The sequence below is a fragment of the Mauremys mutica genome, unplaced genomic scaffold, assembly GCF_020497125.1.
Source record: "Mauremys mutica isolate MM-2020 ecotype Southern unplaced genomic scaffold, ASM2049712v1 Super-Scaffold_100089, whole genome shotgun sequence".
Classification (NCBI taxonomy): Eukaryota; Metazoa; Chordata; order Testudines; family Geoemydidae; genus Mauremys; species Mauremys mutica.
The window spans coordinates 882,633-893,752 of record NW_025423261.1 but is presented as its reverse complement, the minus strand read 5'-3'; the positions used below and the strand labels follow the sequence as shown (position 1 = coordinate 893,752).

The 11,120-nt window shown below is 53.3% G+C and overlaps 2 non-coding genes across 2 annotated transcripts; one reads left to right on the top strand and one right to left on the bottom strand.

Annotated features, from left to right (window-relative positions):
* The first annotated feature begins 1,600 nt into the window (after window positions 1-1,600).
* TRNAF-GAA lies at window positions 1,601-1,673 on the top strand. Its single transcript has one exon. It is a non-coding gene; the product is annotated as a tRNA-Phe (tRNA).
* Window positions 1,674-3,378: 1,705 nt separating this feature from the next.
* On the bottom strand, window positions 3,379-3,460 carry TRNAS-UGA. The gene has a single exon. It is a non-coding gene; the product is annotated as a tRNA-Ser (tRNA).
* Between the last annotated feature and the right edge of the window lie 7,660 nt (window positions 3,461-11,120).

The following is an 11,120-nucleotide window of genomic DNA, read 5'->3' as shown; positions in this document are numbered from 1 at the left end:
AAGCTCCTACTGCCCAGCCGTCACTCGCCCTCGCTCGCCCCACACTCTCAACCCAGGGTGGGGGACGCCACGCCCATGCCCGCCGGCCCCACCCACACCAGCCCCCACTGTCGCCAGCTGCCCCCACGTGGCCCCGGGGCCACACTCTTCTCCACGCCGAGTCCCAGGTGCCAAACTCAGGCCCTGCTTGGCAGCCCACTGCCTCTCCCACGATGCTCTGCTCGCACACATGCTCCCGCGGCTCCAGCCCTCCAGTCGGGCCCCTCCCCCTGCCTGCCCGGCCCGGCGCACTCCCCTGGCCAGCCCGGGCTCTTCGGCACTGAGAGCCCGGCCGCCAGCCCCACCAGGGGCCCTTGCCGAAGTGCCGCCCGGTCCCCACCGGGGCCTGTGCTGGGCCCGCTCTCCGCGGCGGGTGCGTCAGGGGCTGCAGCCCAGCTCAGAAAAGGAGGGGGCCCGACAAAGCTGGAACCTGATTTCTAGAACACTTCAGTTATGCCCTAGAGTTGTGGGATAGCTCCCGGAGGCCAATACCATCAAATACCAGCCACACTAACCCTAATCCGAAATGGCCATAGTGATTTGAGCGCTACTCCCCTCATCGGGGAGGAGTACAGATATCGATATTAAGAGCCCTTTATATCGAAATAAAGGGCTTCGTTGTGTGGATGGCTGCAGTGTTAACTCAGTTTAATGCTGCTAAATTCAAAATAAACTCATAGTGTAGACCAGACCTTAGTGTTCAAACATCTCCTATCTTCTTTGGTGAAAATAAGATCAGAGTTTCTGTCAAATACACAGTACAGAAGTAGCTGAGCACAAAACCTTCAGCCAGGCATGTTTTGCTCCCTTCCTGCCTCCGCCCAAGCGGCAAGGGAGAAGCGGACGAGACACGTCGGCTCGAAGACGCCTCCCTCCCGCTTCCCTGTTGGCTGCGCAGAGCTCTTGGCCTGCTCGTATCTCATCAGGGAAGTGCGGCCAGGCTGCCCAAGCCTGAGTCAAATCCGCAGCCTGGCCAAGCACCATCGCACCCCGGCACGGAGCCTGCAGCCCATCATCAAGGTCAAGAGCAATGTAAGCACCTGTCAGCGGTGCCACCTGGCACATCCCTGCCCCTCTCTAGAGCCCCACGGGGCAGCACTTGCAGCATCCGGTCCTGGGGGAGGCCTCAGATCCCTGTTGCAGGGGGTCCCATTGTTATGCTTATAAGAAGCATGAAGAATCTTTTTCAGGGTGCTGGCCCCTTCCGCAAACACCACTGGAGTCCAGAGCCCCCACACCCCCACCGCAGGGGCCAGCTCCCGCCCCAGGCTAGTGCCCCAGCCCCATGGTGCCCCCAGCCTCCCTCCCAGCCCCAGCCACCCTAGCCCCGGAGCACTGAAAGGGCAGGTTACGCGGCCCCGACTCGACCTGCCATTGACTCACGTGGCTTTGCGCTCCGTCAGCTGGGCTGAAGGCAAGAGGCCAGCCTGCGAGTGGTGAGGGCCTCCTGTCCCGGCCTGAGGCAGCAGTGGACCGCTCACAATGACGTCCTTTTTGTGTGCAACTGCTGCAAAAACGTCCCAGGCAGAGAAGCAACAGGCCAAAATGCTACTATACAGCTGCCAAAGTAGCTCAGTTGGGAGAGCATTAGACTGAAGATCTAAAGGTCTCTGGTTCAATCCCAGGCTTTGGCAGGCCCTTTCATCCGTCTTTGTGCAGGGGTGGCTTGTTTTCTGGGAGGGCAGCAGCACCTTCATCTGAAGCAAGTACCTGATTTTGAGCTCCTCAGCAGGATAACAGAGAGTATGGGTGTCAAGGTTTCCTCCCCCACTCTGAACTTCAGGGTACAGATGTGGGGACCTGCATGGACCCTTCTAAACTTAATTCCTAGCTGAGATCTGGTAACACTGCCACCAGCCAGAGATCAGTGTCTGGCACACTTTCTGTTTCCCCAAAACCTTCCCTGGGGAACACAGATCCAAATTCCTTGGATCTTAAAACAAGGAGAAATTAACCATCCCCCCTCCTTTTCCCCCCACCAATCCTTGGTGAGTTCAGACCCAATCCCCTTGGGTCTTAAAACAAGGAAAAATCAATCAGGTTCTTAAAAAGAAAGCTTTTAATTAAAGAAAGAAAAGGTAAAAATTATCTCTGTAAAATCAGGATGGAAAATACTTTACAGGGTACTCAGATTCATAGAGACCAGAGGGACCCCCACCCCCCACAGCCTTAGATTCAAAGTTACAGCAAACAGAGGTAAAAATCCTTCCAGCAAAAGAAACATTCACAGTCTGAGAAAACAAACATAAGACTAATCCGCCTTGCCTGGCTATTACTTACAATTTTGAAACATGAAAGACTGATTCAGAAAGATTTGGAAAGCCTGGATGTACGTTTGGTCCCTTGTAGTCCCAAGAGCGAACAACAGCAACAACAAAGAGCACAAAACAAAGACTTCCCTCCACCAAGATTTGAAAGTATCTTGTCCCCCTATTGGTCCTCTGGTCAGGTGTCAGCCAGGTTTCCTGAGCTTCTTAACCCTTTACAAGTAAAAGAGACATTAACTATCTGTTTATGACAATGGGCTTCTCCCCCTAGCTGGCCCACCTGACCTATAACAATGAGAGATGGGAGCTGTCTTTCCCACATGACTTATTTGTTGACCCAAAATGGCGGGAACAGAGTGAGGCAGGACGGCCCTCGGAGATGGTGCCAGAGGGGGCAGGGACTTGGGAGGAAAGCTCCTCTGCAAAGCTGAGTGATGACAGTACTGGGGAAGGGGCATCTGGCACGTGGAACGCGGCAGGGATTCAGAGGCCCAAGAGGAGACACTTGATGTTAAGGTGTGAAAGGAAAGATCCATGGTAGGAACTGGTCCCTTCCTCTGGACCACACAGTGTTTGGTATTGGGGCGGATTTTAATTGTGTCAGCCGGCCTGAGAACCGCTGGTCCCGTTTTCTCGACCTTCAGAGGAAACGTTTTTACAATGAGCACTACCTGGTGCAGGTCTGTAGTGAGGTCGGCTTAGGGGACGTGTTTCTCCGTAGTGGTACCAGTGGAGGGTGGGCGGTAGCCTCCTATTCCTCTGACCCGAGCTCACACCAGCTCTAGAGGGGATACACCTTTCTGCAGGGACAGGCCAAGAGTCGCACTGACCGGATTTACGTGAAGGAGAGCACGTTGACAGGGTTAATCTATGGGGCACTAGGTGAGTGGCAGAGGCTTCAGGTGCTGAGAGTTTGCCTGACCCCTCAGGGACACAGTGTGAGGTGGTGTCCCAGGGATCTCTATGAAAGGAGCAGAACAGGATTTACTTGGGATGGGGAGAGAATTGAGAGTGTCTCAGGGGGTTGTACAGAGGTATTGCCCGGGTGAGAGACTGGCTAAAACGCAGGCCTCGCTGTGAGCAGGATTCGAACCTGCGCAGGGGAACACTATTGGATTTCAACTCCAACGCCTTAACCACTCGGCCATCACAGCTGTGACTACAAAACTGCCCCAATGCCAGAGAAACTGGTAAAGAATCACCATGCCCAGGTGTGAAGTCATCTGAACTACAGAATTCCCACCACAAACCTGGCTCCCAAAGCACAGGGGGGATTGGGGGTTTGTTCCCTTTGCTTAGCCATGTGCAGTCGCACAGAGAGCGCATTTAAAAGTCTCCCCTCCCACAGAGCGGGAAGGGGAAATGATTCTCAACTTGAAGCCTGGTGTGAATGAGGATGTCTGGACCAAGGGGCCAGGGACTGGCCTTTGCTAGAGAAACCTCTGTCAAGTTTGAGCCAATTAGGACAAGTCAGCAAATAAGAACAACCTCAGGTCTCAGTAACTGCTGCAGGTAGCAAAGTCCTACAGGGAGCAGTTTCTGGCACTACTCCTGCGCAGCTCTGCTCCCCGGCTCTTCTTGGGCTCCTGCTCTCTCCTTAGCTCCGCCCCACTCTGGCCCAGCCAGTTCCAGCTCCCACGGAGGATGGGACCCCCTGGCCTGGTGACTCCCTCATTACACTACCTGGCCTGTCAGTGCGGCTAACTTGGAGCTTTGGCCTCTCCCCATTGCCCAGGGGACTGTCAGTCTCAGGGGCCTGATTTCCCAGTGGCCCTTCCCCCTTCTATTGGTGCTGGGAACTAGCCGCCCAATCCGCCTCCCCCCCCACACTAAGTTGTAGTAAAGGGCCAAGAGCCCCCTTACACAAGCCGACCCCATGAGGGTCACCGATGTGCAAAGAAGGCAGCATGAGCTGGTCCCATGGTGTAATGGGCAGCACTCAAGATTCTGACTCCTGCAATCTGAGTTCAAATCTCAGTGGGACTTTGTGCTGGCTTGTGGTAAAGCCCTGGAGCTCACAGTGCTCAACTTCCTTGTCTCCAGCTGTGCAAGAACCAGTCTCTCTCTCTTTCCCCCTCCCCCCCCGCTGGGTGACTCCTAGAGCCAGATCTTTGGCTGGGGTGGCCACAATGGGTTGGGGCTCTAGAACTTGCCATGCTGATGGTTGGGCTTCTTACTGCTTCACCTGATGCCCACAAGTTTGGCCCTGGTGCTTCCTGCCACACTTTTCCTCTGGCCCACATGGCGCTTGAAGAAAGAAGGGCCAGGGCCGGGATTGATAGTCAGGGCTTGGCAGGAGGGAAGAAGATTCCCAGGCTGGAGCCTCACAAACCTTCCCTGCTCCTCTGTGCACCTAGAGCAGAGGCGGCCCAGCTCTGTCTGCTGGACACCTCGGCAGAGTAGGTGAGTTCATGTAAATACAGTCTGGTCCCAAAGCCGCCCCCAACCCTGGCTCGTCACTAGCTGTCAGGGGAGAGCTCATCCACACCTTTCTTCCAAATCATCATTTGAAATTCTGAGGTTGGCCAACATTGCTGAAGCCAATGCACCGACATTGTCAGCAAACACAACAGCTGGGTGAGGAAACCCGGCTTTGTCCAGACTTTTCAAACCTATTTTACTTTCTCAGGTACAAGTATTTTTCATACGTTGGATCTGCTTTTAAAGTGTGTGTTAACGTTTCAATTTCCATTCAGATTTGCAAACAGTGACAACATTGGCAGCGCTGCATGTAACTACCTGACCACTGGGGGTGGTGTTGGGGAAATTCGGGGAAGGGGTGCACAGCCCCCTGGCTGGGGGGCGTATAGGGAACGCCCGGTTTCACTGAATTGAGTCTCCTACTGCAGCACCTCAGTAGGTTACATCAGAGAGGAGCTGCAGTGTCTAGGCAGTGGGATGCCTGTGCCTTTAAGAGCCCAGCCCTGGGAAGCCCATGCTGAGAGGTGCTGCCTGTGGGAGGGGAAATAGAAAAGCCCCTCTGCTCCCCCCGCACCTTTGCAAACACTGGAGTCTCAGCCCCCCGGGGTAACTGTTACCCCTCTGCCCCTGCCTGTGCCGGGGTTTAACCCTCTGGCAGCGCCTCCCCCTGGGCTGAACGCCAGCTCCTTCCCCCCTCCCTGACTTTGCCCTTCAGCCCCTCTCCTAACTCTGCCTCCAGCTGCTTGACCCCCCCGACCAGTCAATTTCCAACCCCTGCTCAGACCCTGGCCACCCCCTCCTCTGATTTGCCCCCCTTTGCCCCTCTTTAATTCCTGTAAAAAGTAGGGGGGCTGGATCCCATTCTCAGGGGGGGGGCCCTGCCTGCCCAATGCTCAAAGCGCCCCCCACGATCTTGCGGATGTTTGCCGAGTGCTGTAGGGTCACCTGCAGGGAGAGAGACACGCGGTTAGGAGGTGATGCAGCCAAGGGTGCATCACCCAACACTGAGATGCAGCCACCTCTGGGGTGGGTTGCACAAGTCAGCAAATTAATTTGGAAAAGGAAACGCACTGAAAGGACCAAGGCAGCTGCAGGAGGTGGAGAAAACCAGAAAAAGCAGGAGCCCTGGATCCCAGCCCTGCCCCTCACCCAGGGTTGTGAGTTCAATCCTTGAGGAGGCCACTTAGGGATCTGGGGCAAAAACTGGTCCTGCTAGTGAAGGCAGGGGGCTGGACTCAATGACCTTTCAAGGTCCCTTCCAGTTCTAGGAGATTGGTATATCTCCAATTATTACCTATTACCCTCCCTCACTCTACCCACTAACCCCCCTCCCCTCTCCTCCCAGAGTTGGGGGGAGAACCGAGGAGTCCTGGTCCCCAGTCTTGCCCACCCCCATATTCCATCCAACAGCTGCCCCCCCCCAATTGCAGGGCAGTGCCATGGGACACACCAGGGCCTGCCTGTTTGCACAGGATGGGAAACACCAGTGCCCCGGGGGAGAGATGATGCTAAGGGAGAAGCAGGCAGCAGACACCCCCACAACAGAGAAAGAAGTGCTAGGGGGCGCCGTGCCGCAAGGAGTGAGGGGGGTTGGCAGGGAATGGGAGGATCTCCCCTCACAGCGGGTGCATCTGTCTCCCCCGCAATTCCTCCCCAGCCCTACCCCGGCCCAGGCTAATCCTGGCCCAGCTACCAGGGTTACATTTGGCCTGGATTCCCCAGCTGCTGGGGGAGGGGTGTGGGCTGGGGACCATGAGCCTCTACTCCCCTTTCCCCCGACACAGCTGCATGGGAACTGACCAAAGGAGCCTGGAGCACTGCTGCCTAGAGGAAACTGAGGCACCAGCCAGTGACAGACACATCATGGCTCTCCTCATCCTCATCCTCTTTTCCAGATACAACCCGGGGTGGGGGGGAGGGAACTCAGGGCAGTTGCATAGTCAACCTGTGGAACTCCTTGCCAGAGGATGTTGTGAAGGCCAAGACTATAACAGGGTTCAAAAAAGAACTAGATAAATGAACAGAGGACAGGTCCATCAAGGGCTATTAGCCAGGGTGGGCAGGGATGGTGCCTGTAGCCTCTGTTTGCCAGAAGCTGGGAATGGGCGGCAGGGGATGGATCACTGGATAATTCCCTGCTCTGGTCATTCCCTCTGGGGCACCTGGCACTGGCCGCTGTCAGAAGACAGGAGGATACTGGGCTAGATGGACTTTTCGTCTGAACCAGTCTGGCCATTCTTATGTCTCCCTTGGCGCAGCAGTGACACCCAGTGGGCAGTCAGAGTAACGCACAGAAGGTGTTTCCCTTGATACAGCAGTGACACCTCGTGGTCATTCAGGGTAACGCACAGAAGGTGTTTCCCTTGGTGCAGCAGTGACACCCAGTGGCCAGGTGGCGTAATGCACAGCGTGTCTCTGCCTTCTAGGTGCAGTGACCCCCACGGACCAGTCACGGTAAAGCACAGAGTGTGTTTCTCACCAATCTGGGTAATGCTCAGAGCATGTTTCCCATGGCGCAGCAGTGACACCCAGTGACCAGCAGGGGTGGCATCAGACTCTTCTCGTTTGGTGGGAGACTGAGGTGGGCTAGACAAAAAAGATTGGGGGGGCTGCGCCCCCCCATCACCTGGCCCCACCCTTCACAGGGGCCATGCCTCCCATGCCTCTGCTCCTTCTCAGTTAAAGGCCAGGCTCATCTCCTCTCCCCCCGGCCAGGGGTTAGAGCAATACAACCTTTATTAAAATAAAACTGATAAGAACAGATACAACTTAGATAATGTTTCTTCAAGGTTCCCAAGACACAGACCAGGTTTTCATCTCAAGGCCAAAAGACCCATAATATCAAGACACTTGATCACGGCCTTGGATAGGCCAAGAGACTACTCACCCCATCTGAGCTCAAAGAGCCGAGTATTAAACAGGGTTTACTTTAAATAATCTAAAGCTGTCCAAATTTTAGTATTAAATCCAAAGTTCTTAAAGATCCCATCAATAACCAAAACCTAAATGAAAAATTGAAACCAAAAACAATGTTTAATTTAAAACCCAAACATTAAGAAAAACTTTGTTTTTAAAAACAAAAACTAACAAATGCCATAAATTAATAATTTCAACATTTTATCTAAAAGGTGTGCTACAGCAGGATGATAAAATAACATAAAATAAATAAGCCTGACCACTAAAACCTCCTATAAAGGAATTGAATCCTTGAATACTGGCCAAATCTGTATAAAATATGCAGAACTATGTCAAAACTGGTGTTGCAGGTCAGCCATTCAAATTCAGCAAATGTCAATTAAAAGCTCCATTCCAACTAAAAAAAACAAAACAACCCAATAAACCAAAACAGTCACAGCCTGAAACAAACTACACAGAAGGAAAATTAAACCTGTGCCAACATTGGAACAAACGATGTAAATTTCTAATTCTAACTTCTTGTTTCTCCCAGGTGGAAAGTGTTTTGCACCTCAGTAACCAGACTGTCACTGCAGCTTTCCTTTCACTAAATAAGATTTTTACCAAATATAAATTATCCTCAGATTTCTCTAAGAGAAATTGAAATTGTATCTTTGCACTAATATCCCAAGTGTGCAAGTCCATCCCCTCAGAGCAGCCCCACACCCTGAGCCCAGGGGAGACTCCCAACTGGTTTGTGTATTTGTAACCCTGGGGTCTGAAGCTGATGAGAAAAAGGGAAGTGAGCCATCTGGGAGCTTTCCGATACCACCTGCTGGGAGCAGAGGGAATTGACTGAGCAACGTCCTGGCTAATTTTCACTTTGTTCTCTGCCAGCAGGCTCCACTGGAGAGCTCGGGAGTGATGTCACCATGGCAGCACCCTATTTACATATTAAAAGCCGGCATCTGGGGCCATTGGGGTGAAATGTGAGTACTTTTAGGGTTGGGACCCACATGAAAAGGGATGTGGACAAACTGGAGAGAGTCCAGCGGTGGGCAATAAAAATGATTAGGGGGCTGGGGCACATGACTTACGGGGACCTACAGGCCATATCCTGTATGTTAAGCTAAGGCAAAGTGAGCATCTCTATAGTGTGACCTTTTACTCGGAAAGGAAACTTGACCTTTATCTTGTTACTTAAATAGATAAGTACCCACACCTGTCTAAGACCTTTACCTAGACCAATCGACAATGGAGAATGGCATGGGGGGGGGTTCAGTGTTGTACCCACAGACTTAACAGGTACACCACAAGGGAACTTATGTGCATATGTACATGTCATCAACACACACAAATATACTAGCCTATGAAGTAAGCGTACCCTAGTGTTTTGTGGGTGAAGAATGAATTTTGGGCATAGGAGGAAGGATTTCCGGTGCTTGTGCCCTATAAAAGAGGTAACCCATCTCGCTGGAGCACTTCCCTCTATCATTCTGACTTACTTCCTCCACTCTCTCTCTATCTACTATCTGTAGGCTGTACTTGTTCTTAAACTTTAAGTTTCAAAGGAACTAGGCCAGTGATGAGCTGCCAAAATATTAACAACCGGTTCCCTCCTCCTCACCCCATGAGGAGTCATGCGCCACCCCCCCCGACTCCTGTCCCATCCAACCCCCCCATGTTCCTTGACAGCCCCCCCATGCCCTATCCACCCCCTTCCCTGTCCCCTGATTGCCCCTTGCCAGCCCATCCAACCCTTTCTCTCATTCCTGATGGCACCCCGGGACCCCTACCCCATCCAACCACCCCTTCTCTCTGTCCCTTGACTGTCTCTGGAATCCTTACCCCTAACTGCCCCCCACCACCCCATCCAACCCCTGCTCCTTCCTGACTGCCCCCCGACCCTTGCCACCATTCAATCCCCCTGTTCCCTGCCCTCTGACTGCTCCAACATTAATCCACCTCCCCAACTCCCCTGCCCTCTATCCAACATGCCCTCCCTGCTCCCTTACCTTGCTGCCTGGAAATGGGGGCCCAGCTGGGCTGGGGCTGGGACCCTGACGCTGGGACAGGAGCCGAGCTGTGCCCTGCCACCCTGCTGGCCTGACCCCGGGGCAGGCGCCGAGCCCCGATGCGCCGCCCTGCCCTGCCGGCCTGACCCCGGGGAAGGCGCCGAGCCCCGCCGCGCCACCCTGCCCTGCCGGCCAGACCCCGGGGCAGGAGCCGAGCCCCGCCGCGCCGCCCTGCCGGCCCGACCCCGGGGCAGGAGCCGAGCCCCGCTGCGCCGCCCTGCCGGCCCAACCCCGGGGCAGGAGCCGAGCCCCGCCGCGCCGCCCGGCCACACCTCCCCTGCCCCCCGCCCCAGCTTACCTGTGTGCCTGCCTGCCTGTTCAGGCTTCCCGCTAACATCTGATTTGCGGGAAGCAGGGGAGGGGGAGGAGAAAGGGGGCGGAGCAGGAGAGGAGGGGAAGTGAGCTTGGGCCGGAGCTTTTGTTAAATAAAGCCCTTATAGAACTGGTTGTCCTGGAACAACCGGTTCTAAAAGGGCTGCTAAATTTAACAACCGGATCGCGCGAACCGGTGCGAACCAGCTTAAGCTCACCACTGAACTAGGCTAAGCTCGGTTTCCCTATGTTTTTATTCTTTGTTTATTAGGTTTTGATTTTAAGTTTAACTTAGTCAAGTAAATCCTAAGTAACATTAGCTTTTTCTAAGCACTGCATCTTTCACTCAAGGATTGAAAACCTGAACTGCAAGGCTGCTCCTGTGTCTCTTACCACCAGGTTATCAAGGAAGGGTGTGAGTATATTAACCAAAACTTTGTAGCATATAATGCCATATGTATCTTTTGACTAGCAGTAATGCAACTTTAACTTTATAACTCAATTAAATTAAATAAAATGTAAGCTAATAAATTAAATTTTCATCATATTTTCTAAATTAATATGAGTATACCCTAAATCAGGCTACATGGGTAAAAGAGTTAGAGTGCAGGGGGATGAGGGCACCGGCTCTAAGGATGCAGGCTCTAGGGTGGGGTTAGAATGAGAGGTTCAGGGTGCAGTAGAGAACTCAAAGTTAGGGCAGAGAATTGGGCTGTGAGGGCTCTGAAACAAGGCCAGGAAAAAGAGAGAGAGCAGGTTAAAACAGAAAGTGAGGTGAGAGAGGAACAATTTGAGCTGAAAGGGGGGGGGGAAAAAACTTCCAACTGCCTCTTCTCTACAGAGCATTTAAGAACTAGATGAGAAATATTTCTCTCTCACTGCAACAACAACTCTGGTGGGTCTGGGCTGACGGAAGAACCCCTTCTCCCAGCAGACCTAATCTGGCAGGTCTGGGCTATAGATATCTTACCCTAACACATTTAGTGTGCCTGGCCTGGGACAGGGGAGGGGCTCCTCTCCTCTCCACTGGGGACATGGCGGGATGAGAGATGTGACAGGGCTTTACGGGAAATCATTATTTGCCTGATTCATGTGCCAGTCCTAGTCCTTG